This window comes from Mus caroli, chromosome X (assembly GCF_900094665.2).
Source record: "Mus caroli chromosome X, CAROLI_EIJ_v1.1, whole genome shotgun sequence".
Taxonomy (NCBI): domain Eukaryota; kingdom Metazoa; phylum Chordata; class Mammalia; order Rodentia; family Muridae; genus Mus; species Mus caroli.
The window spans coordinates 56,482,959-56,488,038 of NC_034589.1; the positions used below are offsets into that span (position 1 = coordinate 56,482,959).

General features: G+C 45.5%; 1 pseudogene; it reads left to right on the forward strand.

Annotated features, from left to right (window-relative positions):
• The window catches only part of LOC110287172, a 17,903-nt pseudogene extending 13,969 nt beyond the window's left edge, over positions 1–3,934 (forward strand).
• Positions 3,935–5,080: the final 1,146 nt, after the last annotated feature.

Consider the following 5,080-nt stretch of genomic DNA (forward strand, 5'->3'; position numbering starts at 1 on the left):
GGAGTCCTGGAGCCAAGATGGCGCTCCCTGCAGGGCAGATCACTGTCCTCCGGCTGGGAGGGTGCCGGATGTCTCAATTATTCCCAGTTTTGGTGGTAGTGCTCCTGAAATGTTTCTAGTCAGGGTAGTTTGGCCATGATGAGTTCTCTTATTTTTCTGGTTATTTGGAAAGGACTTTACTACTGCAATTTATTTTTGAGTTTTTACATTCCACTTATTTATTTACTTATTCATTCATTCATTCCTTTTTTCATTGGGTTCATATGTGTGTGTGACTGAACTCAGGTCGTCAGGCATGGTGTTAAGTGCTTTTAACCAATGAGCCATCTTGCCAGGCACCCTCTCCCTCATTTTTTTTTTTTTTGTTTATAGCAGCCTTATTTATTTATTTTTTTTAATTAGGTATTTTCCTCAATTACATTTCCAATGCTATCCAAAAAGTCTCTCCCTCATTTTTGAAGGATACTTATGCTGGATATTAAATTCCTGTTTAGAAATGTCTTTCATTCAGGAATTTGAATAATCTCCCTGTTGTCTTTTGGTCTGTCAGTTTTCTGCTGAGATTTTCCTTGCATGAGACTTATGCCTTTCTCTAGCTAAGCATAACCTTAAACCTTTCTTTACATTTTATTATGGTGTGTATTGCACATGTGTGTGCAGTATGCACAAGGATGGCAGGGGACATCTTGTGCGAGTTGGCTCTCTTTCTACCATATGGGTTCTTGGGGTTGAACTCTGGTTATGCTTCTTGATCTGCTGAGCCATCCAACTGCTCCTGTGACCTAGAATTTCTCTTCTGTCTTTTACCTCTTAAGTACTGGGACGTCAGGGAAACGCCACAACAATAGATGTGGTTCTAGACATGAAGGGTGGTCAAATATGTTACCAGCTCAGCTACTACATGCCCACTCTTGTTTAGTACTTATAATATTTTGTCCACAACCTGCCTTGAAGTTTTTAAATTGAATTTTGTTAGGGTCCTTTGGGCTTCTTGGAACTGCATGTCAGTATCTCCTTGAAGATTTGGAAAGCCACAACAAAATAGGTTTTTAATATCTTCCTCTTTTCCTTAGCTTCTGCAGTTCTCTCATAAGTAAAAAGGCTTTATTTTATTTTATTTATTTATTTTGGTTTTTCGAGACAGGGTTTCTCTGTATAGCCCTGGCTGTCCTGGAACTCACTTTGTAGACAAGCTGGCCTTGAACTCAGAAATCCACCTGCCTCTGCCTCCCGAGTGCTGGGATTAAAGGTGTGTGCCACAACGCCTGGCAGCTTTCTTTAATTTAAAATTTTATTTTTCTTATCCTTTTCCATCATTATTGTGCAAGTTGTTTAATTTGGTATGCTCCTCAAGTTCTGAAATTCTTTCCTGTCAGTGTCCAAGTGTTCTATTTAGTTGAGGGACCTCTTGAATTTTTATATAATTTGTTCAAGGTTCCAAGATGCTTGATTGGTTCTTTTCAATGAATTTTCATCTTGTGGATGAATTACTCATTCACATGCTGAGTTGTTTTCCTCATCTTTGTATTCTTTATCTGTGTTGTCTTCATCTGTTTTGTATCTCAGTGAGTTTCCTTGGAAACACCATTTAAAATCTGTTCTGAGCATTTTTAGATTTCCTTCAAACTTCTGCCTCTTTTGGAAGAATAACTGTCTATGTAGGTGTCCTGTTTCCTGTATGTCTGCCTTGATGTCTGTGCTTTTATTGTGATTTTTTTTTCTAGTTTTAGGAAATGGAGTACTGAAACTAAAGAATATCTGAGCCCTTTGCCCATCCCCAAAGACAAACTTGAGTGATGTTGAAACATTTTGCACTGGCATCTACAGTTTCTAGATCTTATCCTACACATCTCTAGCCAGTGCAGGAGTGAGTAGAGGCTGTTGACCCTTTTAAGGTGTGGTTGACCATGTCCCAGAGCAGGCCAAGAGGAGTTGGGAAACACAAACTGGACTTTTCAGGAGAGATGAGGGAGACAGGGGAAGTCTGAGACAGGGGGAGGGGAAAGATGGGAGAACATAAAGTTAGGTAGATAGAGAGGTATCAAGTGGATCAGTTCTTACATCTGTACCACTCCATGTATTAGGTAGCAACCTTCCCAGATGCCCTTGCACATTCATTGTTGAGGAACTTTAGGCCTTGTTTCACCACTGGTGGCTGCAGAGTCAGGAGAAAACCTCCCTTCAATCAGGCTAAGAGAATATGGGTGTCACTAGAGTGTGGGTGTAAACAGGTTTTGCAGCTGCATTCTGGAGCTGTGGAACTCAGCCCTAGTCCTGGAGTATAGGGGTTGCAATATCCATCCTCTCAGCTCCTGATGCAATGTTTGGGGTGAAATAGGGACCTTAATGTATATATCTCATTCTGAGGAGTTGGGGAAAAGACATCCCCTAGATCACAATAGAGCTAAGGCCAGGGTTTTTCTCAGCTCTTGGTGCACAGAATGGATTTGGATTTTATAGTGTTAGCTCTGATTCTAAAATGGTAGGTTAGGGATGACATCTTCAAGGTTCCTTCTCCCTACTCTCCAGGCAAGACAAGGTAGGTTTCAGGCTTCTTGCCATGGCACCTGCTGAAGCTACTAAACATTGGAGGGGCTATGCTCTATCTAGCCAGACTGTCATTGGAACAAGACTCTGGCAGAGTCCATAGTTCTCCTGCCAAACAATAAGCCATGATGACAGCTACCAGTACTCTTATAAGGGAGTTTGGCCTCTGAATGGTTGACAATATCTGTAATGATCCCCTTCTTTGGTTCTTCTAGCTTTTAGTCACCTTAAAAGCAAATTCCTGGAAGGCTGATGAACTGAAGGTCGTCCAAAGACAGGCACCTGGGCTCTAACTGTGGTTCCTCCATCAAGGCAGAGCCATCTAGCCTGTCCTTGGGCATTGATGCCATCAACCACTACAGCTCCAGAGGCTCACCGGACACCAGTGGTGGCTTTGGCATGGCCCTGGGTACCCATGACACTAGTCTGGACTCACTGCCTATGTTAGCAGGTGTGGGGCTGGGAAGCAACCCCCTACTGCAAGAGCTAAGAGGTCTGTACTAGTGGTATCATGGAGGACTCTGCCATTAAGTGCAAGTACATGCTTAACACCATCCCCAAGCACCTGTGCCTCATGTGCAGGAACATTGTCTCTGCCTACTACTATGAAATGGCCTCCTGTGAGACTTGCAAGGCCTTCTTCAAGGAAACATTGAATATAGCTGTCCAGCCACCAACAAGTGTGACCCGGTATGTGGAGGCCAACAGAAGTACAAGGGATGTCTGGATTCAAAGAACAGCCCCTATCTGAGCCTACAGGTTTCCCCACCTGCTAAAAAGCCATCGACTAAGATTGTCTCATATCTACTTGTGGCTGAACAAGACAAGCTATATGTTATGCCTCCCAGTAATATACCTGAGGGAGGTACCAAGGCCCTGGCTACTCTCTGTGTAGCCAGTACAAAAGCTTGTGGTCTTTATTAGCTGGGCCAAGTACATCCCAGCCTTCTCCAGTCTGTCACCTGGGGACCAGATGAGTGCCTGGATGGAGAGCCTCATCTTGGACATCATGTACCGCTTGCTGCCCTATGATGACAAACTGGCATATGCAGAGGACTGTATCATGATGGGGCTGCTGGAGCTTTACTGAGCTATCCTGCAGCTGTTACACAGGTACAAGAAGCTCAAAGTAAAGAAGGAAGAGTTTGGAATGCTCAAGGCCTTGGCCTTTTCCAACTCAAATTCAGTGTACATTGAGGACATGGAGTATATGCAGAAGCTGCATGAGGCACTGCAGGACTATGAGCTGAGCCAGCACCATGAGGAGCCACGGAGGACCACCAAGCTGCTAATGATACTGCCCCTGCTGCCACAGACAGCAGCCAACGTCTTGCAGCATTTCTACAGTGTAAAACTCTTCTTGGAGATGCTGGAAGCCAAGGTATGATGTCCCAGCACATACATGGATGAACACGATCCATGTGGAGTCCTCCACAGCCACCAGCCTCGACGTTTTCACACCTGCATCAGGGCTTCGAGCTGTCCCAGAAGAAGGGGTTTCTTGCTTCTTGGCCATGTACAGACACCTGGAGGCAGCAGGTGGGGAAACAGGGATGGGAGGGTGGGGATGGGGTGGGGGCTCATCTGTCACCTGCATTTTTATTTTTTTGGTATTTTTTTCTCTTCTCCATGGGCAGTGCTAAGGCTTGGGCCAGGGCTGACTTCTCTTAGGACTGGAAACCACCAGAGGAAGCATCCCTTCTCTCAAGGGATCCATTTCTGGACCACCCCTTATTTAGGACCTGGAGATACCTGGATGGGCGGTGCTTAGTGCTCAGGACCTGAGAGACTTAGATTGGGTGCTCCTGAAGGTGTTGGTGTCACTGAGGTCAGGTCCTTGAGGCAGGAGGTCTCTGTGGCCTTTCCTGAGGCTCTGTACCTCCTCAGTCTAGCTGGCTCCCTCCCCTTCCCCCTTTCTTCTTGTCCCAGTACACAAACTCTCCGTGGATGATCCTGCAAGAGTAACCACACCCACACCCATAAGAAGCCCCTCCCCTGCTTCCTGTCCCTACTTCAGTCAACTGAGGTAATTCCAGGGCATATACCTAGGAACTCACTGGCTCAAAAAAAAGTTGGGTCCTGTACCCACTGCTCCTTGCCTACTGTTTCTTCTTCTCCTCTTGAGCATGGCCAGTCTAGAAACCCATGGAAAGGAAGGAGCTCTAAAAGTCCACCTTGGCCCCTCCCTTACCTCATGAAAAGCAAAGCTTTGTACCATAGGCATTTTAGGCTTTGTACCTCCTGGCATTTGCAGCAGGTTTTTTGTAGCCTTCCTAGGTCAATTCTTGGCAAGACCCTGCAGTCTGGTTGTCCTTTCTAAGTTGCAATGACAAATCCCCTCTATTGCTGGGTGTCTCACTATCCTACACAATATCCTATACCCCAAACTAGGCTGCCGACCTTTAGTGAGAGTCCCCCATGTGCCCTTTGATGGGGCCAGGTCCTGAATTTTCTATAGGTTTCTAGACTGGCCATACCCAAGAGGAGAAGGAACAATGGGCATGGAGCAGTGGGTACAAGACCCAACACTTCT